The 26,671-nt window shown below is 41.4% G+C and overlaps 1 protein-coding gene across 7 annotated transcripts in view; it reads left to right on the forward strand.

The window, feature by feature from the left end:
- The window catches only part of LOC137339981 (gamma-adducin-like), a 199,988-nt gene that overhangs the window by 74,867 nt on the left and 98,450 nt on the right, over positions 1-26,671 (forward strand). The window contains exon 1 of one of the 7 annotated variants that reach the window (XM_068002104.1): positions 9,457-9,679. The exons of the other annotated variants lie outside the window; for them this stretch is intronic. The gene's annotated coding sequence lies outside the window, so the exon portion shown is untranslated. Of the gene's footprint in view, positions 1-9,456; positions 9,680-26,671 lie in introns of those variants that run through there. 7 annotated transcript variants of the gene reach the window in all.

Below are 26,671 nucleotides of genomic sequence, written 5' to 3' on the forward strand. Positions count from 1 at the left end.
GATGTTCGCTGATGATTGCACAGTGTTCAGTTCCATTCGCAACCCCATAGATAATGAAGCAGTCAGTGACTGCATGCAGCAAGACCTGGACAACATCCAGGCTTGGGCTGATAAGTGGCAATTAACATTCGCGCCAGACAAGTGCCAGGCAATGACCATCTCCAACAAGAGAGAGTCTAACCTCCTCCCCATGACATTCAACAGCATTACCATCGCTGAATCCCCCACCATTGACCAGAAATTTAACTGGACCAGCCATATAAATACTGTGGCTACAAGAGCAGGTCAAAGGCTGGGTATTCTGTGGCGAGTGACTCACCACCTGATTCCCCAAAGCCTTTCCACCATCTACAAGGCACAAGTCAGGAGTGTGATGGAATACTCTCCACTTGCCTGGATGAGTGCAGCTCCAACAACATTCAGGAAGGTCAAAACCATCCAGAACAAAGCATCCCGCTTGATTGGCACCCCATGCACCACCCTAAACATTCACTCCCTCCACCACCGGCGCATAGTGGCTGCATTGTGTACCATCTACAGGATGCACTGCAGCAACTCACCAAGGCTTTTTCAACAGCACTTCCCAAACCCGCGACTTCTACCACCCAGAAGGACAAGGGCAGCAGGCACATGGGAACAACACCACCTGCACGTTTCCCTCCAAGTCACACACCATCCCAACTTGGAAATATATCGCCGTTCCTTCATTGTCGCTGGGTCAAAATCGTGGAACTCCCTTCCTAACAGCACTGTGAGAGAACCTTCACCACACGGACTGCAGCGGTTCAAGAAGGCGGCTCACCACCACCTTCTCGAAGTCAATTAGGGATGGGCAATAAATGCTGGCCTTTCCAGCGTCGCCCACATCCCACAAACGAATAAAAAAATATATTTTATATCAATATTGATAGATTATTTCAGTGTCTGTGGATGCTAACTCTCTGCATGTCTTCAAGAGGGAGCTGGACTAGTTCTTGTCTGGGGCAGAGCTCGCATTATGTAGCACATGGGGAGAGACGACCAGGTGTAGTCTTCAAGTGAAAGAGAGTTTGGAGGAAGGGGAATAATTGAAACAGGGTGTGCAGGTGTAATTCAGTCTCCATTTTGAAGCCATACCCTCTGTCTGTACTTTTATATAACACTTCGACAAAACTTGCAGCAATTCAGGAAGCAGAGAAGTAAGCTTGGTTGCAGCATAGCAGTTTCTCTGCAATACAGGGTTAGGAGCTGCAAGATGTAAAAAAGAGGCACTTACACTGCGCTACTGGCAGAAGTGTGTAATTAGAGACTAACAAGTTTGCATTGGCAGGTTCTATTATACATGTGAACATAGGAGAAATGCGAACAAACATAAGTTTTGTAATATATTGTCGATTTACAATGTTCCTCATGGTCAAAAAAATGTGTTTCTCATAATTATCTCCATTTATGTCTCACTCCCTGTTTACCCCTCTCCTCATTTTTCTCATCTCCCTCTGTCTTTGCCGTCAGTTCTTCTGTGTCTCTAAATCTGCATCTTCCTCTTCCCACCTCCATCCATCTCTTATCTACATCTCACAGACTATCTCTTGGCTGTACATTACTCTTTACCAAACTGTAAATACTTAATTCCCATTTTGAACAGCTAACTTATTTTAATTAGTGCATCTCGCATATCTCTACCTTACAGCTCAAGAATTTCTCTGTCAGTGAAACATTGCAATCTGTTTCTAGGTGTTCTTAAGGCTGGGGCTATGCCAGATTGGGAGAGGGGATGTGGAAGAAGGGAGGCAGGGCTGCATCAGACTGGGAATTAGGATTGAAACAAAGTGACTTAGGAGAGTGTGAGGAGCAACAGTCATAGCAGCTATATGGAAACTGATTTGCATAATGTGATAGTTTTTAGAAAATGTGATTTGTTGAATGGTTATCTCACTAACCACATTCTTCATGTGTATGCCTAGACGGTGAGTGTCAACAAGCTGTTCAATTGTGTAGGGCTTTGTAGACCAGCCTGATTTCTTTCCACTTGATATGTACACCTTCCAGGAGGGATCATTGGAACACAATCGGGGTGGGGGATATGGATGACTCTCCACACCCTGGCAAGGCTAATTGCAGTATCCCAACTGCTGTGCTGGCTGGGATTTACAGAAAAACAAAGCTTGAATTTTCTGGTCTGCATGGCTTGGACCTGCAAATCACAAGATAGTTATTTGTGAGAACGATTGTTCACTCCATCCACCCATAAAGATCTAAAAATCTCCCTATTTCCCCCAATTGTTTCTTAAAAGATTCCAGGGTTTTAGCCTCTACTACCTGACCACACTTTGTGTAATGAAGGATTTCCTGACCGTCTTAAATTTACCTTTTACTGGTTTGAATTTGTTCCCTTGTTCTACTCTTGCTATTTAACTTGAGTAGTATTCCTGCTTTGCCTTTTCCATTCCCATAACTATCCTATTTACCTCCATAAGATCACTCCTCAGATATCTCCTTTCCAGGCTGAAAAGCCTGAGTTTCTCCAGTCTTGCCTGATAACTCTGACCTTGGACACTAGAGATCAGCCTTGTGGTTTTTCTCTGCATTGTCTTCAGCGCTTGAATGTCTCCCATGTGTTTCAGCAATCAAAACTGGATGCAGTACATCAGTTGCAATCTTACCAGAGGACTCTACAATTTGGCCATAACTTTCTCTGACTTGTATTTAACTGTTCTGACTAGTTTGGCTATGTAGTTCAACATTTTATTCGTTCTGTTGATTGCTCTGCATTGATTTGGACATTTAAGCATTGAATTCATCCGAAACTCCTAGCTCTCTTCCAGTTTATTAGTTACCTATTTCAACACCATTGCTTATTTTTCTTCCTGCAATATTTTACATGTTAAATGTGATCTATTTTTGTGCCCAGTTATGTATTTTATCCAATTCATTCTGTAACTTGAACTGTCTCCTCTTAGTCTACTGTCCTTCCTTGTCTGGTATTATCTACAGTTTTGTCTACTTTGCATTGTGTTCCTGAACCCAGGTAATTTATGCAAATTAGGGATTATAGTGACTTCTGCACTGAGCCCTGGGGCAGCCCCTTCAGCACTTTTCTTCCCACCCAACATAACTTTTTATTTGTTCACAGGATTTGGGTGACATTGGAAAGTTGAGAAGGTGTTTGTGGGCCTTTTTAAATTACTACATGCTTTGTGGTGCTAGTACTTTTCCAATGAATAATTGGTGTTTTCTACCCTTTGGCCAATTTGTGATCCACTCCAAGGTTTTACCCTGAATGCATTGTGTTTAATTGCTTTTCATGTGGAACATTGTGAAATGCCTTTTGGAAGTCTAGGTACACCATATTGTAGGACTCCCCACAGTCCACTTGCATCGTCACATCCACCAAGAAGTTGAGGAGGTTGGTCAGACAGGATCTTCCTCTACTGAATTTCTACTGCCTCAGAACTCTGCATTCCTCCAATTCTGGCCTCTTGTGCATCCTGATTTCTTTCGCCCCACCATTGGCAGCCGTGCCTTCAGCTGCCTCGGCACTAAGCTCTGGAATTCCCTCCCTAAACCTCTCCACATCTCTACCTCTTTTTCTCCTCCTTTAGGACATTTCTGAAAACCAAGCGTTTGGTCACCTGTCCTAATATCTCCTTATTTGACTGTTAAATTTTGTCTGACACTCCTGCGAAAGCCTTGGGAAGTTTTACTATGTTAAAGGTGCTAAATGAAGCAAGTTGTTGTTGTTTGTTTGCTAGATTTACTGTTCTACAGATAATCTTCAGTTTTACTCCTGATAATTAATTCCATTATTTTACACTGAATGGAGATCAGACTAATGCTCCAATCTACCAGTACCTCACCAATATACAGTGACTCCCATTATAAGGATCGGCAGTGGGATGCCTTTACCCCCTATGTCGTTGGGGGGCCTCCCACAATATAACTAATGACTTTGTAAGATGTGCACTTTCAACTCATGCTCACATTTGTGAACAATAAACTGAATAGGCAGCTTTAGTTTTAATGCCTCAACACAGAAATGGGAAGATTTATTTTTGAATTTGAAGCCCATGGGATTAAAGGGGCAGTGGCTGCGTGGATATGTAATTGACTAAGGGACAGAAAGCAGAAAGTAGTGGTGAGCAGTTGTTTTTCAGATGAAAGGGAAATGTGCAGTAATGTTCCCCAGGGGTCGGTGGTGGGATCGCTGTTCTTTTTGATGTATATTAATGACTTGGACTTGGGTATACAGGGCATAATTTCAAAGTTTGTACATGACACAAAACTTGGAAATGTAGTAAATAGTGAGGAGGACATAGACAGACTGGTGAAATGGGCAGCCACATGGCAGATAAAATTTGACACAGAGAAGAATGAAGTGATTCATTTTGGTACGAAGAATGAGATGCAATATAAACTAAATGGTACAATTTTAAGGGAGTGCAGGAACAGAATGACCTGGGGGTGTATGCACACAAATCTTTGGTGGCAGGACAAGTTGAGAAGGCTGTTAAAAAGGAATACTGGATCCTTGGCTTTATAAACAGAGGCTTAAGAGTACAAAAGCAAGGAACCTATGCTAAACCTTTTTCAAACACTGGATAGGCCCTAGCTGGAGTATTGTGGCCAATTCTAGGCACCATACTTTAGGAAGGATGTCAAGGCCCTAGAGAGGCTGCAGAGGAGATTTACTAGAATGGTACCAGGGAAAGACTTCAGTTACGTGGAGAAACTGGGGTTGTTTCCCTTAGAGCAGAGAAGGTTATGGGGAGATTTGATAGAGGTGTTCAAAATCATGAAGGGTTTTGATAGAGTAAATAAGGAGAAACTGTTTCCAGTGGCAGAAAGGTTGGTAACCAGAGGACACAGATTTAAGGTAATTGGCAAAAGAAATGATGAAAGCATTTTTTACGCAGCAAGCTGTAATGATCTGGAATGCACTGCCTGAAAGGATGGTGGAAGCAGATTCAAAAACAACATTCAAAAGGGAATTGGATAAATACTTGAAGTGGAAAAATGTGCAGGGCTATGGGGAAAGAGCAGGGGAGTGGGACTAATTGGATAGCTCTTTCGAAAAGCCAGCACATGCACTATGGGCCTGATGGCCTCCTTCTGTGCTGTATCATTCTATGATTCTATATTCAGGTGCATTGTATTCAGTTTTTTAAAAAAAGAATTGTCCATGATCTAAATAACCAGCTTTGAAATATTTTATTTGCTTTTGATCAAACTTCATAGATGAGATGACCAGATCCTGGATTTGTTTCAGAAGCTAACTTAAGAACCATATGTGCATGCTTGCGTTTTTCTGTAGACCCAGATGTACCACTTTTAAGTCCAGCTTAGTCATCAACTACTGAATTTCTTCATGGTTAAATCCTTGGGGTAGAGTTTCCGCTTTGGGCGCAATCGGGAAATTGTGCCTGGAATTAAGCCGGTTAGGTTGCAGTTCAAGTTTCCGCTAAAATTCATTTGCATGATCACAATCGTAAAATTTTCCATGAACCAGTGCAATCGGGCAATGTAATAGAACGTAATCGTTTTCTTCTTTCCATTAAAAAAATATTCCTTGATGTATTTAAAAGTGGTTACCAACATTTTATTAATGCAGCTGAAAATGGGTTTATCACCAAAAATAAGCATTTTTAATAATGATATCCAGTCCTCCACCTGTGAGTAACCCGATTTTAAATCACTTAAATTGACTTTTAAAAAACTATACTGAACCATTTAATACTTTCATTAGTGTACACTAGTTAGTTCCTTAATAAATTAAATATTTTTCGATATGAAAAATGTGTTAAAATGTGCTAAAAAGCATACCAGAAATAATGGGGAACCAAGGGGCTAACGAGAGTGAGGAACTTTAAAGTAATTATCAGTATAGAAAAATTACTTGAGAGACTAATGGGACTAAAATCCGATAAATCCCCTGGACCTGATGGCCTATATTTGAGGGTTCTAAAAGAGATGGCTGCAGAGATAGTGGATGCATTGGTTATGATCTTCAAAATTCTCTAGATTCTAGAACAATCCCAGTGGATTGGAAGGTAGCAAATGTAGCCCCACTATTCAAGAAAGGAGGGAGAGAGAAAACTGGGAACTACAGGCCAGTTAGCCTGACATCAGTTGTTAGCAAAATGCTGGAATCCATTATTAAGAAAGTGGTAACAGGGCACTTAGAACATCATAATATGATTAGGCAGAGTCAACATGGTTTTATGAAAGGGAAATCGTGTTTGACAAATCTATTCAAGTTTTTTGAGGATGTAACTAGCAGAGTAGATAAAGGGGAAACAGTGGTTGTAGTATATTTGGATTTTCAAAAGGCATTCAATAAGGCGTCACATAAAAGGTTGTTACGCAAGGTAAGGGCTCATGGGGTTGGGGGCAACTTATTGGCATGGATAGAGGATTGGTTAACGGACAGAAAACAGAGAGTAGGGATAAACGGGTCATTTTCAGGTTGGCAGGCTGTAACTAGTGGGGTACCACAAGAATAGGTGCTTGGGCCTCATCTATTAACAATCTTTACACTTGGTCCCTTCATCCAAGTCATGAAATGTATTCAAGTTTGCTGATGATACAAAGCTAGGTGGGAAAATAAGTTATGAGGAGGACACAGAGTCTGCAAAGAGATATAGACAGGATAAGTGAGTGGGCAAGAAGGTGGCAGATGGAGTATAATGTGGGGAAATATGAGGTCATTTGCTTTGGCACGAAGAATAGAAAAACAGAATATTTTTAAATGGTGAGAAACTAGTAAATGTTGGTGCCCAGAGAGACTTGGGTGTCCTGATAAAAGAAACACAAAAAGTTAGCATGCAGGTAAAGCAAGCAATTAGGAAGGCAAATGGCATGTTGGCCTTTATTGCAAGGGAGTTGGAACACATGAGTAAGGAAGTCTTACTACAATTGTACAGGGTTTTGGTGAGACCTCACCTGGAGTACTGTGTACAGTTTTGGTCTCCTTATCTAAGGAAGGATATACTTGCCCTAGAGGCAGTGCAACGAAGGTTCACTAGACTAATTCCTGGGATGAGAGGGTTGTCCTATGAGGAGAGGTTGAGTAGAATGGGCCTAAACACTCGAATTTAGAAGAATGAGAGATGATTTCATTGAAACATACAAGATTCTGAGAGGGCTTGACAGGTAGATGCTGAGGTTGTTTCCCCTGTTTGGAGAGTCTAGAACTAGAGGGCATAGGGGGATAAGGGGTCGACCATTTAAGACTGAGATGAGGAATTTTGTCACTCGGAGGGTTGTAAATTTTTGGAATTCTCTACCCTAGAGGGCTGTAGATGCTGAGTTGTTGATTATATTCAAGGCTGAGATAGATAGATTTTTGGACTCTAGGGGAATTAAGGGATATGGGGATCGGGCAGGAAAATGGAGTTGAGGTCGAAGATCAGCCATGATCTGATTGAATGGCGGAGCAGGCTCGTATGGCCTACTCCTGCTCCTATTTCTTATGTTCTTGTGCCTAAGAAAATGAGCGCAATTTGAAGAGCCTTCCCAAACTCGGGAATCTTGCAGTGTCGACCTGGGGACATGGCCAGTTTTGTGGGCGGAGCCTGATTCGGGCAAATTGAATCTTGAACCAGCGTAAAACATGTCGGAAAACACGAGTGTAAGTAGTATTGGGAGTAAATCACATGTTCAAAATTCCCTGATCTTTTGTACTGGTTCGGCCAATTCCACCGAGATTGCGCTGATTTGCACCCAGATTGTGCTGATACAACTAGCGAAAACTCGACCACCTTACATTACTTATATTTATAACAGGAGCTCAGTTATCAAGATTTTCAGTCAGAACTTTAGTTACTGGAGTGCATCATTATTTCATAAATGGCAGATTATGCAGTGCAGTTTAAATTCCCAGGAACAAAATCTCTCAATCCGAAGAACAACTGGGGATCTATAAATTTTGCATGAGAAAACAGAAAATGTTTGCTCTCCCAGTAGGTGATGTTCTCAAAACTGTAAAGGTCCTTTTAAATATATGGTCTTCCCACCACCAACCATGTTCAAACCCAGCTTTTCTGTTTAGTCTCACTAGAATCCACTGTATCTTTACATTTTAAAGCACATCTGCCAATTCCAGTATTTATTCATCGTTTCTGTATCAATCGCAGCTTGTCAGCAACATCAGAAGTGAAGTAGAAATAATTGTCGTTATTATAGCTACAGAGTGGATGTGGTGTAGTTAAACTTTTGATGGCAGGATCTAATGAATGAGTTCAATCCACTGATTCAAAAACAAAATGTTCATTCCTTTTCCTACTTGTACACGATATTTGTGTCACAATCTTTGCTAAATGAGAAGAATCTGGTAGACTTGCTGACATTTCAGTTATCTTAATGAAACATAATGGACCTCAAATTTTACTGCATTGAGAATCTTCAGTTAGTTGATGTAATCCTATGAACCCAGAGGCTTCATTTTCAGGCAAGTATCAGTCCCCTCCTCTTGCACCCCCCCCCCCCCCCCCCCTCCACTTATCCCAAACAATTTTTCTGCCCTCTCTCTTCCCCTGAATGCATTTAGTCTTGTTGAGGCATGGTTCCATGGGCATTGACAGCACTCCATTATCTTAATTTTTGAGTGATAGTAAGTATTGGCTGGATAGCAGTTCGAGTAGGAAACCATGCTGTTTTTTTTTGTTTGGAAAGGATGAGAGGATTTACAAACAGCCTGCGGCCAATAATGAGGACCCTACTACTGTCAATTAATTTAGCGCCAATGAGGAATCGAATGGCTCATTTTTACACTGTAACATTTGCCTACTGAACCATTGGGGGCACTAGGCATCAGATTTGTAACTATAAACTTCAGCCTAAAAAACTGGTAGAGCAGCCTAGGTCAACTCCTTTTTTCTGTATTTTTCTGTCTCCTTATAGGGTGGTGCCTGACCTCTGCTCACACCGCCTCATAGTAATGTGGCTAAGTTGGGGAGCTCTGCAGAATGGGGCATTAATCTATGGCTTGCCACGGTGCATTGGAGCGGCAAATACTTTGATCTCAAATGCTTTATATAAAAAAATTTGTTTTCACATCCCTTTGCTTAATCATGAATAATGAATAAGGAGCCCTCAGTGACATTTCTGTTAAGTTTCAGATGCTGATTTATGTAGTGTGTGGTGAATTTTGGCTGAATTTCAGGGGCTGCTTTATGAAATAAAACTAAGGTTTGTGTAAAACTGCCTTTAAGAGCATATAAAGCAAATATTTCAGCCATTTTTCTTCAAATGAAAGTGATTTGTCCTGCATAGCTTCTACGCTCTGGAAACATGGGATGAATCACTTTTATCTTAACGAGTAATAAATCATGAACCATTTAACATGCTGCGTGGAGAATTCAAATGAGCTTTGCTTTACTCCTCCCCATAAGCACCCCAAGCAAGAGACAGTCTGCTATTCGTGTGGATATGTTATCCGTGTTGCATTCCCTTAAGATTCCTGTGTTGTGAGATAAAGTATTTTGTGTCAGGAGAAAGCAGGCAGTAAATTAATGACACTACGCTTCTAATCTCAATCTGGAGCCTGGGAATTTTACTTTACAATCACAGTGTGAAGACAACGCTATTGTAAAATGCAACTTGAAATTAGAAGCTTTTGGATCTTTGCCATCTTGCTGAACAAGAATCTGCAGCAGTGTTAAAAAAAAACACAAGCTCGTTATATTTTCAAAAGAAGTTGCAGGTAAGTCGAGTTATCATCTGCTTGAACTTGTTAGGATTCATTCAATATTGTGTTATGTGCTCTTTAATAGTTCAATTACTTTTGACATTTAAAATAACTTGGTTTGTATTATTTGTTACCTTTAATTGGAGGGGAAAAAAATCATTTTGGAAACTTAGTCCCTTATGTATTTAATTGTTACATATTGTGCTACAAAATGTTACTGGAAGTATGGTCCAATGTAAGGTAAGCTGCTTGAAAAATCGAAGTGCAGCCCAGATGTAGTCAAAAAAGTGACCGTGTCAGTTTGGAATGAATTTGCCTCCAAGTCTCGAATGGGTGTTTTCCCATTGCACCAGTGCAAGACATACCAAGCTCCTGAGTGGGACAAGTCCAATTTCAGCTGCTTCAGAGTCTTCAGATGTTGCCTTTGCAGCATATATTAAGTTTCACGGGCGATCAAGTGTCGGTAGGAAGTCACTCACTAAATGTCCTCATCTGTAAATTGTTGGCTGGAACAAATGTGCAAGTATTTGTCCAAGGATTACTTTGTACCTTCTTTCCTGATTTATCAAAAATAACATTTGCAAACATAGTTTTTGTTGTTAGCTACCCAATTCTCTTTCCAGGATTTACCAAAAATGTACAATTGCAGTAATAATTTGATGGAATAAGGTTCAGATATAAGATCAAACAAAGATACTCAGATTTTGTAGATATTTTACTTGGAACCATTTCAATGTGAAAATTACAGTTATTTTGATATTCTTAGTTGAATCCCCTTTCTCCCATTGTTAATTGCTTTCACAAATCATGTGTTCATTTTTTTTTGTTAAACATCACTTGGCACATTTACCTAAGGTGATCTCATTTAATAGTAGGAGTTCAACATCTGAAGTCAGTTACCAGTCTCTGGCTTCTAATTTCTTTCAAAACAACTCTGAACTTTTCTAAGGCTAACATAATAGCTCCAGCTGTTTTTTTTTTCAGCGGGTGAGTGTATATTTATTTATTTTAGTAAGTTGGTTGAAGCTGTGTATTTTAATGTATCTACTTGATTTGGACATTTTTCTGCATGCTGCATCTATTTTCTCATTTGTTTATCATTGATTTGTATACAAACAAGAATGCTGGAACCCAACTTCTAAAGGGAAAACATTTTTGGTGGCTGGTTTAGTATTTGATGCTCTTTCTGTACCACTTGGATTTGGTCAGCATTCTGCAAAAGATTTAAAGAAGCATTGCCCTAGAGAACTCTGATCTGTGCTATTGCCTGATGTTAGCCGGAATTGCAGTGGGGGTGCGACAGTTGGCCTCAGTGTCCTCTGGCGAGGGAGACGGAAAAATAAGCTAGGGTTGACTTTCCATATTGCAGTCTAGTGACTCCTGCTGGAAAGTGCAGGTGTATGGATATCCAACGTGGCACTGTGGCCATGCAGTTTTCCCCCAACATGAGTCAGTAGTGATAGGAAATGAGGGAAGAAAAGTGAGAAAATTGAAAATTGATGTTGTCAATATTTGTCACCTTTAATTTTGACTAATGTAAATTTCTGTGCCAAGATAATTACAAATGAAAAAGGCCATTTGGCTCGGGTTGCCAGCTCTGATTGGACGTATTTGCTGCAGGTTTGATCACGTGATGTTCGCCCGCAGTTTGCAAATGTTGCACTTACCTTATAAAGATTGGGTCCCCTGTAGTGGAGTCTTTGCTTGAGCAGAACAGTATTTTTAGGAAAAATACAAGAATAGTTAAAGGATGTCCATTTTGTGTAAAAGTAGACAGTCGTGTATTCTGTTGCAATGGCAAAATTTGTACAGTGCACCCACATTTTTAGGCTTGTTCTTTTGGAAGACTTAGAAATTACATCTGTCCAAGTCATTTTCCTCAATTTATGAAATACAAGTTATGTACTTAATTTATTTAGCAAAAAAAATCATAATTTTGTTCAGTTTTATCTGCTGTGCACTTTGATTCATTTTTGTACTTGATATTTGTTCATTGAAATACAAAGGTGTCATGTTGACACCTTTTTTGTATTTCAATTTCAATTCTATTTCATATGAAGTTTGTTTATCCTAAACAAATAACTGTTGAAGATTCCTAGTTTTAAATGGATAACAAAATAGAGCAGTGCAGTCCAGTGGCTACGCATGTGCTTTTTGTATTCTACTTGAACAACAAATCTTAGTTAAGAAATATAGTTTGAAGTTGATTCTGTTTTTAAAATTGGTTTAAACCAGTCCTTTATTTGTGGCGTGACATATTTTGTGACTCTATCTCCGTTCTTGTTCGGTTTTGGGCTTGATAACAGTCTATCCCTGAGGATTTTTTCCCTTTTAGCCTATCTAGGACTTCCATCTCCATTCTGTCAGTCATTAAGGTGCTTTGGTCCTGAATTACTTAATGTAATGTTCTGGGTTTATCTGCTTGATACCATTTAACATATTACTTACATTAGGCCCCCCCTCCCCCATTAATCACTTACTCCCTGAACATTAAAGCATGAGCTTCTCTTGTTTTTGCTTCTAGCTCGTTGCCTTTACATTGAGATAATTCTTGCTGCTCTTCTTTGCCCCCACAACTGAATATCTGTCATTTTGTAGTACATATCAAAATTGAACACAGTGCTCTGTGTGATAAGACTATTTGTTATAATACCTTGACATAATCTCTGTAGACTTGTACTTTACTGTTCTGGTTATATTTCCCCAACCTTTTTTGGTTGCTTTGTCACAATGACTCGACATTGAAATTGACAAGTCGACTGTTACCCCCAGGTCCTGTCCAAGTTTTTCCGTGCTGATTATGTTTCACTCATTGTATTAATTCAGCTTGCTTAGTTTCCAAATTTTCTTCAACAAATTGAGTTAGCTGTCTTCCCTCACTTGCAACAATTGGCCTTTTTTTCTTGAACAATCTATACCCCTTCATGGTGAAATTTATCCCATTTTCTGGGATGAGCCAAATTCCAATAATTGCTATAATTTCATTATTTCCTGCCTACATTTCCTACATTTTTCCTCCAACTCCAAGGTCAAGAAATAAGTTCAGTGCAAGGTATTATTTCCCCCTTTACATGACGCTCGCTGGTCATTATTTCATACTCACTGCTATGCAGCCTGAAAGCGACTGAAATTTCATAAGATCTGAAGCACAACTGATGTAAGGCGTCATTATCCTTAATGAGCATTTTCAGACGAATTAGAGCCAGGAACAGTACTGTAGATATTTTGGGCAATTTTTTCATTTTCTTTTTCCCCTCCCCCATACCATGGATAAGAGGACAGTGCAAACACAATTCTTGAAATACCCACTTGCTTTGTATAAGAGTAGCTTGGATTACGTGTTTCACCCTTTACTCTCTCCAATTGCTTTCCCTTCTCTTCTAAAGGCACCAATTTGTGTTGGCACCTTATTTAAGTGGTCATTCTTCATGTGAGAGCCTAAACAGTGAGTATCGACAAGCAATTTTACCTAACCCTGATCCTGTTGTCTTGTAGTGTCCACACACAAACTTTCCAGCTGACAATCAGGAGTGCAAACCCTGGCCAGTTTTTCCCCCCTCCTTTAAGTTTGCTGAGACGAATTGTAGCATCCTCACCACTGCCTTGCCCGAGATTGACCAACTAACCTTCCGGATCTGTATTCCTCAGCTGCTCATTGGATAAACTGTCCAGGGAGCCTTATTATGTTTTCTGCTCAGCCAACTACAATTGGACCTATCAATTTTTGCTTCCTTTTTTTTCATACAGGTGTCAGTTGTGGCTCAGTAGGTAGCACTCTTGCCTCTGAGTCAGAGATTGTGGATTTAAGTCCCACTCCAGAGATGTGAACACATAATCCAGGCTGACACTTCAATGCAGTACTGAGGGTGTGCTGTACTGTCGGAGGTGCCGTCTTTTGGGTGAAAATTAGGCCCTGTCTGCCCCCTTAAGTGGATGTAAAAGATCCCATGGCACAATTTCAAAGAAGGGAAGGATTATTCTACCCAGTGCCCTGGCCAATATTTATCCCTCAACCAACACCACTAAAGCAGATTATCTGGTCATTATCACATTGCTGTTTGTGGGACCTTGCTGTGCGTAAATTAGCTGCTGTTTTTCCTACATTACGACAGTGATTGCCATTCAAAAGTACTTCATTGGCTGTAAAGCGCTTTGGGGCATCCTGAGGTCATGAAAGGCGCTATATAAATACATATCTCGCTATCGATGCTTTACTGCTACAACAAAAGCAAAATACTGTGGATTCTGGAAATCTGGGGCTACAAAGACTGAGATCTAACAACTGCAACCTTCTTCCTTTTGTCTTAGCTATGACACCAGCCACTGAAAAGTTTCCGTCTGTGCTCCCAAATTGACCTCAGTTTTGCTAGGGCTCTTTGGTATTATGTCGAATGCTGCCTTGATGTTGATGGCGACTACTCTCAACCATCTTCTAGGACTCAGTTTTTGGTTCCACTTGATTAAGGCTGTGATGAGGCCTGGAGCTGAGTAGTTCCATCCAAATGTGATCAGAGTGTTAGTGAGCACATTCTTGGTGAGTAGCTGTTGCTTGATGACACTGTTGATGACTCCTTCTGTCGCTTTACTGATGGTTAGGAGAAGGCAGAAAATTCAGCAATTGGCCGGGTTAGATTTATCTGCAAATCACTTTTTACTGCTTCTGTGCATTATGTTACTTGTAAATAAACCCTAATGCAAGTTTTAGCCTGAAATGTAATATTTACTGTCTTTCAGACTAGGCAGCAGAATATAATGAGTAACCCATATAACCGTGGTATGTTATACCATAATTAATGAGGATTTCTTATTCTCATAGTATGCTGTCCCATTCACAGTATGCATAAGGGTGCAGGTTTTGGTTCATTGGAGACTTAGCCTGTTTAGGAATGTTTCCTTTCTGCCATGAGCACATGAAAATTGTTGCAAGAAAGGCTGAACAGCAACATTACCTCATGATTAAATAATCTGCTCAGAATCAGAGACCAAGCTGAAACCTGACTACTTGGGTGAGGTACAAAGGCAGCCAGCACCTGTTGAACTACATCTCAGCACAAATGAAAGAGAAATATTGTTTCTGAGGGTAGGCAGAGCTATAAATCTTTTTTGAAAAGTAGTCAACAAATACAAAGAATATGGTCAGGGCCTGATTTACAGTGACTGAATAAGTCAAAATCTTTTTTTTTATTACATGCAATTTGGGATTTTTACCAGTGTTTTGGAAATCACATTCTGCAATTCCATCCATTCGTAATTAAGGCAGTTAGTTTATAGTGACCAAATGAGTCAAATTCCATTTTTATTAGAATATTACCAGCGTTTTAGGGATCAAATTCAGTAATTTCATCTATTTTTCCACAAAAATTGTAAATAACAGCCTTCACTGGTGTTAGGAATAGCAGTAAGCTTAAAGCAAGCTCTAGGAACAGTACTTCATCTTTCTACTAGGCACTTCACAGTCTTCCAATCTTAGCATTGAGTTTAACAAGTTAGATCTTAACCACCACTCCTATTTTCTCTCGGATAGCAGGTGTAGGTAATGGAGGATGACTGCACCAGAGCCAGTGGGGCTGCAGAAATTCTGTAAGGAAGTGTCTTTGACCCAACCATCTTCAGCTGCTTCATCAATGACCTTCCCATTGTCATAAGGTGAGGAATGTGGTTGTTTGCTGATGATTCTACAATATTGAGCTCCATTCACAGCTTGTCTGATAATGAAACTGCCTATGTCAGCCTCCAGCATGACTTGGTTAACATCCAAGCTTGGTCTGGCAAGTGGGCAGCAACATTCGCACCACAAGTGCCAGGTAGTGACCATCTCAAACAAGAGAAAGCCTAATCATTTCTCCTTAACCTTCAACGATTCCACCATTGCTGACTCCCCCACTATCAAAATCGTGGGAGTCGTTGTTGACTAGAAGCTTAACTGGATCAGCCATGTGAACACTGGCGACAAGAACAGGGCAGAGGCTGGGTACTCCCGACTCCTCAAAGCCTATCCATCATCTACAAGGCTGAAGTCAGGAGCGTGATGAAATAATCAACGTGGATGGCTGCAACCGCGGTAACACTCAAGAAGCTCGACAACATCCAGGACAGCAGTTCACTTGATTGACACCTCTTTCACCAGGCTCAGTACCCATCCCTCCATCAGTTGTGTACTGTGGGTGTAGTACATACAATCTACAGCTTGCAGTGCAGCAACTCACCAAGGTTACTTTGGCACTGCTTCCCTCCCCTGTGACCTCTCCAACCAAGGAGGACAAGAACAACAATATCATCAGAACACTATTACCTCCCAAGTTCCCCAACAAGTCTCACATCATCCTGACTTGGACATAAGTTGCCATTCCTTTATTGCTGGATCAGTATCCTAGAATTCCCATCATTGGGGGAGCACTATCACTGCAAGGACTGTAGTGATTCAAGGAGAACGTGCACCACCACCTTCCCAGTTAAACTAGCGAAGAGCAATAAATGTGGTTTTGCCAGCACGCCCACATCCCAAGAATAAATATATATTTAACTGTACAAATACTTAGAAAACAGAATAAAAGTCAGGAACAGTTCAGAAATTATTAAAATACTCTTTCTAGAATGTACTTTCTTAGTTTGTTAGGCTTTTGGATGAAGCTGTTGTGGACCTTCACTAGATGATTGTTCTTGTAGGATACAAAATTCTGGCTCACTTCATGAAGCCCAACTGACTAGCAAAGAAAGGACTTAGATTTATATAGCACCTTTTTATGTCCTTACAACATCCTAAAGCACTTCACAGACAATGAATTATTTTTGAAGTGTAGCCGTTGCTGTTGATGTAGGCAAATGTAGCAGCCATTTCACACAAGGCCCCACAATTGGCAGTGAAACAAATAAAAATTGATCTGTTTTTGTAGCTTTGAATTAGAGATGAATATTGGCCAGAACACCAGGAGAGTTCCCAGGCTCTTCTCAGAAAAAATATCATGCGATCTTTTATCTACACATATGGGATCCTTTAGGAATAGACAGACAGGAACCTCAGTTTAATGTTTAATCCAAAAGATGGTACCTCCGCCAAAGCAGTGCACTTGCAGTACTCCACTGAATTGTCAACCTAGATTATGTGCCCAGGTCCTGGAGTTGGACTTGAAGCTAGGACTTGTGACTCAGAGGAGAGAGTGTTGCCTCTGAGCCAACATGACTAGTAGTCCAAACTAAGGATTGGAGTTAAATCTCTCGTACTGCTCCCAGTCCAAAGACTTCTGAATAGAGTTGTCAATCAAAGTCCTGTACAGATAATCACGACTAACAGATGTTCACACTTGTCCAGGCCCTGCATATCTACTTGTATAGAAACAAAGTGCTGGAGAAGCTCAGCAAGTGTGGCAGCATCTGTGGAGAAAGAAACAGTTAACGTTTCAGGCCGAAGACTGTTCGCCAGAACTGGAAGATGTTAAAGTTTTTAAGCAAGTACAGTGCCAGGGGAGGGGGGGAGGGGAGGGAAGAACAAAAGGGAAGGTCTGTGATAGGGTAGAGGGCACGAGTGATTAAATGACAAAATGGATGATGGTGCAAGGCAAGGAAGGTGGTGATGGGACAGCTTAAGAAACAAAAGATTGGTTAGGAGTAGCTGAAAATGGCAACAGCAGAACCATTACCAGCACTTGCTGCCCAAAAAATGGGAGCAGTGGTAATGATCTGAAGTTATTGAAATCAGTGAGTCCGGAAGGTTGTAAAGTGCCTAAACGAGAAATGAGGTGCTGTTCCTCGAGCTTACATTGAGCGCATTGGAACAGTGTAAGAAGCCGCAGACAGAGGTCAGGGTGGGAGTGGGTCAGGATCGCGTATCTACTACTGTTTTGAAACCAATAATATTGCAAACCCCACCCCACCCCACCCCACCAAAAGTAGTTTCTGGCAAAAACAACTAATGCATGAGACAAAATGCAGAAACAAAAAGAAATTCAGATGACCTGCTTGAGCAAAACAGGCCCTAGGATCTCAGTTGCACCAATTAAAATGGGTCAGCAGCATGTCACGGATGGTCGCTAAACTACACTTGTGAATTCATAAGAACATAAGAAATAGGAGCAGGAGTAGGCTATGCGGCCCCTCGAGCCTGCTGCGCCATTCAGTCAGATCATGGCTGATCTTCGACCTCAACTCCACTTTCCCGCCTGATCACGAATTCAGTGATTGACCTAATTTAAATAAAAAATATTTTGCAAATCAGGCCTGTACAAACTATTTTCACCCCCAAAATTTCAGGCCAGGAAATTGAGCATACCACAAATTGGATGTGTGTAACCACAGGCTTGACACAAATCACACCTGCCTATGAGACACCATGCTGCCACCAGCAGTTCAGAAAATTGGCTCAGTGTTCATTTTAATATATAGCTTTAATCATCAGTGATTGCTATTCTGTTAGTTAGATGAAGTTTTTTAAACCAGCAAAGTTCAGAACTTTGTGCTTTTTTTTAAATTGGGGGAGATCAGAGATAAAAACGTAACTGTTTGAAAAATTACTGGAGATTTCAAATCTTTTAAGATGATAGTGATTTGGCACTGATCACTAGAATTCTTGGCAAATCTACCTGAAATACGTTGAGCTTAATTGAAAGTAATTGCATATCAGGCCTCTGTGTTTTTTGTAGTACAGAACTAAGTCACATGCAATGGCCCCTCTATGGGAAAACCTTGTTGAGTTCAGCCTTTTTTTAAAAAAGATCTGGCACACTGTCTGTGGGAAAGTAGTCAATTTTTTCCTTTGGCTGTAGTAGAGCTCATTAATGCTAATAGCTTTTGTTTTTGTACTCAGCACTCCCAGAACTTTAGAAACTGGGTTGAAACTGCCCAAATTTATTAAGTTGGGATTCTTGCAGCTGGGGTGAAATTTTAATCACCTCACCGAAATTTTAGCCCAAGACATTGAGATGTCTGGATGGTGTTCCAAACTGTGCTATTAGGTCCCTTTCCAAAGACCCCCTCCTGCTTCTTGGGCCTTGCCATGATCCAGCTGAGTGGGTGGATAGGCACTTTCAAGGTATTTCTCCACACTGTTCTGAAATTGGATACAACAAAATACATCCGAACACTTAACTGCTTATACCTCCCCTTTCCCTCGTATAATTAGTGCCTGATTTCTGCTTGGCAACTTTTCTCAGCAACGCAGCTAAGATCGATACTTTATCAAGAGGCTGATTAAAAGTTCAAATCTGTGTCCTTTCATTTCCATGGATTGAGAATTGGTTAACAGACAGAAAACAGAGTAGGAATAAACGGGTCTTTTTCAGGTTGGCAGACTGTGACTATTGAGGTACCGCAGGGATCGGTGCTTGGGCCCCAGCTATTCACAATCTATGCCAATGAGTTGGATGAGGGGACCAAATGTAATATTTCCAAGTTTGCTGATAACACAAAACTAGGTGGGAATGTGAGTTGTGAGGAGGATGCAAAGAGGCTTCAAGGGGGTATGGACAGGCTAAGTGAGTGGGCAAGAACGTGGCAGATGGAATATAATGTGGAAAAATGTGAAGTTATCTGCTTTGGTAGGAAAAACAGAAATGCAGAGTTTTTTAAATGGTGAGATTGGGAAATGTTGATGTTCAAAGGGACCTGGGTGTCCTTGTACATGAGTCACTGAAAGCTAACATGCAAGTGCAGCAAGCAATTAGAAAGGCAAATAGTATGTTGGCCTTTATTACAAGAGGATTTGAATACATGAGTAAAGATGCCTTACTGCAATTATATAGGGCCTTGGTGAGACAGCACCTGGAGTATTGTGTGCAATTTTGGTCTCTTTGCCTAAGAAAGGATATACTTGCCATTGTTGGGAGTGCAATGAAGGTTGACCAGATTGATTCCTGGGATGATGGGATTGTCATATGAGGAGAGATTGAGTCGACTAGAGTTCGAAGAATGAGAGATGATATTGAAACATACAAAGTTCTTACAGGGCTCGACAGGGTAGGTGCAAGGAGGATGTTTCCCCTGGCTGGGGAGTCTAGAACCAGGGGTCACCATCTCAGAATAAGGGGTAGGCCATTTAGGTCTGAGATGAGGAGAAATTTCTTCACTCAGAGGGTGATGAATCTTTGGAATTCTCTACCCGAGAGGGCTGTGGAGGCTCAGTCATTGAGTACATTCAAAACAGAGATTGATAGCTTTCTAGAAATTAAAGGCCTCAAGGGATATGGGGATAGTGCAGGAAAATGACGTTGAGGTAGAAGATCAGCCATGATCTTGTTGAATGACGGAGCAGGCTCGAGGGGCAGGATGGCCGCCTACTGCTCCTATTTCTTATGTTCTTATGGTACAACATACTGGGTCTCCAATGCACTGTGCTGCCTTATTCTATTTTACTTTATCCCTTATTGGGCCATTTCATTCATGGTATAGTTGGACAGAGTCAGGTTGTCTATCCTGTTGATATCGTGGCCATCATCATAGCCACACTGGTAAACATACCAGGAAACATGGTTTAACAGTGGTATTTAAGATCAAGCTTTTACAAAAGTTAAGGAAAGACAAAGGGGTCGATTTTAGGATGGCTGAGTGGGTGCGTTGGGGGCGGGATGACAATTTAAATACTTACTTACCTAGTTGAGGTACTTGACAGACCTCATTGACAGGAGATTTTGGCAGGGGTGCAATTTTCATGGATCCTCAGCGTGTTTCCTGTGCTGTGGGAAACACTCCCTGTTGGAGCAGATGTGTTTCAATTAGCAGCCAGTGGGAGATGCAAAGGATTATTTGACAGTTGGGGGGGAATACCTCATTTATTGCAGCAGGGCACTCTGTCACTTCAGACAAAGTTTTGTCTGCAACACCTTTGTCTTTCCACTCCAAATTATTAATTTATACCCTAAACTCTGCTGTGCAAACACATTTACCTACTTTGCAGACCCCCTTAAACTCACAGTCAAGATGGGGGGGCGCCATGGCTGCATTGTCACTTCATCCGAGGACGAGCAACATCACCGGCCTCGCCAGGCACGCCGTCCACCTCCGCCACGTGGAGCTCCACGCCACAGGCACCTGCACAAAATAATCATGCAGCTACACATGCACCCACTGTAGGGTGCCCCATTGGGTGGCATCAAGTGTGGGTGTTCATGGAGAACCTCATGAAATGGACTTATTGCACAAGCCAGTCAAGAATGGCCAAGACATGGCAGTCGTGGTGACAATATAATATTTAATGTGAGTTGAACCAAAATCAAATATAAATAAAAAACATGACAAACAGTCAAACACCCTTGTGCATCCCCTTTGTGCTCACAAAACCTTTGCCTTACGCTTCCTACTACTCATACGTGATGCATCCCCTGTGGCTGCAGCAGAGGTAGTGGCAGGTTTGGTGAGGGTGACCGTGAAAGAGATTCATCAGAGGGTGAGTATGAGACAGAGCCATGAGATTGTATGAGGATTGGGTTGAGTGGTGGTGGTGGGATGTGTACTGGGGAGGTGAGTAAGTGCAGGTAAGTTGAAGATGAGGTTTGAGTGGGTGTGAGGAGTGATGTGATAGAGTAGTTTTGGCAGTGCAGAAGGAGTTGTGGGGTGGGGGCGGTGATGTGGAAGACGGAGTGTAGGAGAATGAGTAAGTGTACTCACTTTGGCTGACCTAGTTAGGTCATTGAAGTGCTCCCTGCACTGTATCCAGGTGCGGGATATGTTGGTGCTCGTGACCTCCTCTGCCACCTCGAGCCTGGCATTCTTGGTGGCAGAGGCAGGCCACTTCCTCCTGCCGGGTAGAAGACCTCTCTCCTCCTCCTTACCCCACCCAGTAAGACCTGGAGTGAGGCATTATTAAACCTGGGAGCAGCCTTTCCCTTGGTTTGCTCCATGCTGTAGTTTTGGCTGTTTGCTGCAGGAGCATCGTTGGAGGACTGCCCCTTTAAATAGGGCTCCTCCAGCTGATAGCCCGAGATGTGGGTGCGCAGTCAGCCCACTGCGCAGGTTTCCAACGGGAAACCCAGAAGCCAAGGTTGGTGGCTTCAATTTACTCGCGATCACGTGGGGAACAGATTTTACTGGCCGGGTTTACCCCCCCCCCTCCCTGCTGCCAACCCGCCTCCCTGGTAATATTGGGGCCAAAGTCTTGCCTTAACTCATCTCCAGCTGAGTGGGCAACTGCTCCAAGGAGAGAGATCTTGGAGCAGGTCACCTACCCACTCAGCTCAAGATGGGATATAGTGAGACATTTCTTTTGCTTAATTTTTGAAAAACTTGATCACCTGAGAGTGAAAATGTTGGTTGTGACAAGTGGTGCACTCCTACTAGTGGCATCCCATTTGTCCTGGCATCAATAGCAGCAAGACCCCCAAAGAATGGTGCTTTCATAAAAGTTTAGCTCTTTTTAATCTGAAGGATCAATGGGAGCAGATTTCCTTGTGAAAATTGGTGTGTATACATGGGCAGCAGGTGTTGATGTATGATGATTTTGTAGTTGCTAGGTCAAAAGGGACACCAACTATCTCCCATCTAATTCTGTGGATTCACCTTCAGGAAGTTTTGAAGTATTCAATATTTTAAAATTGAACCCGTAGCGTACCTGATTTTTGCAAGCATCCAATTATGGTTTCCACTTTTTGATGTTCCGTCATATTGATGAGGTTTGAATCTATAAAGTGGAGGATAAGAATACCCTCAGGAGTGTTTGGGGATTACACTGTGTTGCTTTGTTGTAGATAAATTCATCTTATAACATATACAGTTTGGTGTTAAAATATACAGTTTGAAACAGCAGTTTATGTATTTAGTTTGGTTTAGAAGTTTTCAAGTTTGTTTACAGAAGTTTGTTTTAAAGTATGCTTAAACAAAGTACTATAACAATTGATGTTTCTCTCAGTCTGTCCCAAAAGGTCTGTATGAAAAGGGAGGTTTGGATTATATGCTATGGTCTGAGCAACCATCAATTTATGTTCTGAAAGGAGCTGATGTTTTCAAAGCAATCCAGTGTGCCTTTGTTGTTCAATTTAGAAGCTGAATTTTTCAGACCATTATATGTTCAAATGAGTAGGTTAAGCTATAGTGCCCTACTTGTTCTGAAATTAAATATTTCCCAACATAAGCATGTCTTAGAAAGACAAAAATCACCTTCCCAATTCTATTTACAGTACTATAATTGCAATTGAAGTTCTATCTGTTTAGAACAGTCGGCTAACAAATGGGTGTGGTTAGATTTTTAAGCATACAGCAGCTTGTGGACCTGATCGCGCCTAAATGGTAGACCGATCTAAATGCAACCAAATTTTAAAATATTAACAATGGATCGCTATTTATGCAAGTGAAGTTGAACTGCACAGCTGATCTTTGTTTCGAAATGAGAACATTTAACTCAAAAGGGTTGGTGATGGAACCTAGTTCAATTTTAGATTCTTTCTTGGCATTAGAAAATCTTCTCATTAAAAATAACAAGTATAACATTTAATAAACATTTTAGAGAAAAGCAAACGCGTTGTGGAATACAACGAACTTCAGAGAAAGTATGACATCACCTCCAAAAAGGATGGGAGAAAGTGCAGCTTAGAGAGATGTCCAAAGCCTAGAAGTCTTTCACTTTTATTCAGTTTTGTTGCTTTGCTACATTTAATGTGTGCATCATCTTCATTGGTACTTAAGCTTTTCATAAACTGAAGTAACATATGTTTTTCTACCTGAAGGGTGTTAGATTGTATTTTGTTGTGGTTTTATTATTACTGAAGGTTATAAGCTGCTTTTACATTTTGTTTGCATCAGACTTAATATAGGGTCATCTTGGCAGCCATCCTTAAGACATTTAGATCGTTAACCTTAGAGTTAAGCGCCTTGGGATGCTTTTCTACGTTAAAAGCGCTATGTAAATGCAAGTTGTTGAGTTCCAACTGGCTGCATGAGACCTGTGCATTGGGGACTGGCAGTAAGAGCACAGATCTCACATATTATAGAAGTGGCAATAGAGTTTTCCATTTTTGAAAAAAATGCCTTTTTCGTTTTAATATTAACTCAGACAATAATATGTATCTTAAAGAATAAGGCTTAAACTTCCTCTTATGCAGTTAAGTATAAACTGACTAGAGAGAGAGATGGGAAGTCGGAAAAAGCATACAGGAAGGAGGATGTATATCTGCTGCTGCAGGATAATGTTATTTCCATGGGGGGTGGAATGAAGAAATCAGAACAATAGATCTGTCATTTCAAAGCAACATGAACTAGGGAGTGTTAAGAGTTTTACTATCTGAAGCAATTTATCTGTGTACAAGTAAACATCTGGTTTTGCTTAGAACTGTATTCAGTTGTACAAAATGCCAGCACAAATCAAACCACCTCCCAGCTGTTTTGTTCTTTGGCCTTATCACAAACATCAGGACACTTCTTTACATCTGTCACATCTTAAGGCAGTTTTTTTGATCCAACAAATTTTCAGGACATTAATTTCAGGCAGCAATTTACTCTTTTCCTAAAGCTATCAATTAATTTTTCTGTGCTCTGGTGTCTCGCCTAAGTGGATATTCTTCACTTTTGAGATTTGGTGGTGAGTTTTGGCAGGCAATTTGATTGTGGGGGCATAACAATCAATTCTGTTCATGTTCTTAACTGTTATCTGTACATGGGGACTCTTAGGCTTGGTTTCAGAATTACCCGAATCCCTTTAAGGCCTTTTGAAGGCCCCAAGCCTTTACTAGAATACTTTGGTGGCAGAGTGGTTCCAGTGGGATCCTACGACTTGGCCAAAAAACATTTTTCTTTGGCTTAGTTGGGGCTTGGGAAGACTGCAGATGTCCTCTTGAAGGTGCCAGTCGTCTGCCCCAGATATGCAAATGTCCCTGTGCCCAGGATTTGAGATGGATTCTCTGGCCAGGGGCTTGGGGGGGGTTTCCACTCCACTGCGCACAGGCTGCTGGAGTGGCCCGCCCCCCCTCCAGGAATTTCAGGACTAGAGCACATAAGATGGGCTGATACTTCGGTGCAGTACTAAGAGAGTGGTGCAGTGTCGGATGTGCCGTCTTTCAGATGAGACCTTAAACCGAGGCTTCGTCTGCCCTCTCGGGTGGACGTAAAAGATCCTATGGCACAATTTAGAGAACAGCAGGGGAGTTCTCCGCTGTCCTGGCCTATATTTATCCCTCAGCCAACACCTAAAACGTAATCTGGTCGCTTATTTCGTTGCTGTTTGTGGGAGTTTGCTGTGTGCAAATTGGCTGCTGCGTTTCCTACATTACAACAGTGACTACACTTCAAAAGTGCTTCATTGGTTGTAAAATACTTTGGGATATGTTGAGGTTGTGAAAGGTGCTATATAAACACAAGTCTTTTTCTTTCAGTGAATGAACGGCAAGAAGCACCTACTGCATTGGCCTATGTGTTCCCTTTGTAAAATGTTCTAGAATAGTCGCCCCATTTGGTGATCCTTTCTTTATACTTGAAGTTTTAGAAAAGTAGAAAATCACCAGTTTAGCAATGTTGGAATGTGTTTTTGAAAAATGTGAACTTAAGTATACAGTATTTGCAAGGGAAGAGGAAAAGAGGAACCAGAAAATTAGGTTAACCAAAAATTGAAATTGGGCCGTGTTGCATATTAATGAGAGGAAGTTAATTTTCTTTTCTCTTTTTTGCATCTTTCACACTGGCCATGGACTGAGGTCAGTAAGTGTGCTTCCCCCTGCCTGAATAATGCTGCCATGTGTCCTGTCACATGATGTCCCTTCCTGTGCTATGTATAGCATTGCAATCCACTTTTGTCACCAGTTGCATTCATGGTGCTGAGATTCAAAAGAAATAATATTTAGTTCCCATGTATGTTTGCATCCTGCTGGTGCAAATTTCTTATGCTTTGTTGAAATGTTTGTGTTGGCTATAAAAGCCTTCCTTGTTAATCATTCCTGAATAGTGCAGGCAGTGAATGCTTTTTCAATTATGACTGCATTAGTCATATTTGGAGATGATGGTCCAGGACAAGAATGATGGAGCAATGAACAAAACTGTGAAGGGAAAAATGAACAAATTAGCATCTTCCAATGTGATTTGAAACCATGGAGTGCTTCAGATTTTACCAGTTTTCCTTGTCATATCCCAGTACTTGAACAGGAGTTGAGAGAGAAGGGGTTGAGGGAGAGAGCGAGAGGAGGGGCTGGGGGAGGAAGAGAGCGGAGGGAGGGGGCGAGGAAGGGAGAGAGCAGAGGAAGGGGCAAGGGAGGAGGGAGAAAGTGAGAGGAGGGAGGCGAAGGAGAAGAGAGAGAGCGAGAGGAATGGGCAAGATTTCCTGGTGACTGCTGTACACATGCCCATAGATTTGCCTGAGTCTCATTCAAAAATGTGCGGGTTCCAGCCAGGATGTCTGCCCGCTCCCAGAAACAGCGATTTTGATTGCCCCCGACCCATCCGTTTTCCCTTTTAAAACCGTGCCCAAAATTTTTAAATTACTTTTGTTCGTTATCAAGGAAGATGTTAAGTAAGTGCATTGTGAGGAAATGGTGCAAAAAATGTTAAATTTTGCTTTGCAGCTTTTAAGATTTTGCTTATATAAAATTAGGTGTGTTCACCCCTGTTGCCCCATTTTCATTGTGGTGCAGATTGCAGAACACTAACAGAAAAATCAAAAGGCACCACTCAAGCTGGTACACACTTCCTTAGAAATTACAATTGTGATATTGGCTTTTAGGCTGTTTACTCCCTGAAGTCTGGGATGGTCTGTGGAGGCCAGTAGTGTGAAGACAATATCACTGGCCTGTACACTTAGCCAGGCTGTGGCTACAAAGAGTGGCAATAGTTGTTTATATTTATAGCTGGCAGCAAGTGGAACAAACACCCCTGGTTCAGGGCTTTTGCAGCAAATGTTGCATCTATTATGCTTTTAGACAGGTCTGTACCCAGTGTTTTGAAAAGACCCTGGTAACTGCACTGAGCATACATGGGTATCAGTCCTTGCCTCAGTTGCCCATTCTTGATACTATGCTTACATCTCTCCATCTGCCTGATTCATGATGATCAGATGCATCACGTCAGCATTTGTCGAAGTCTCCCAGCCTGGTTGTCTTTACCTAG

Source organism: Heptranchias perlo, chromosome 21, assembly GCF_035084215.1.
Source record: "Heptranchias perlo isolate sHepPer1 chromosome 21, sHepPer1.hap1, whole genome shotgun sequence".
NCBI lineage: Eukaryota > Metazoa > Chordata > Chondrichthyes > Hexanchiformes > Hexanchidae > Heptranchias > Heptranchias perlo.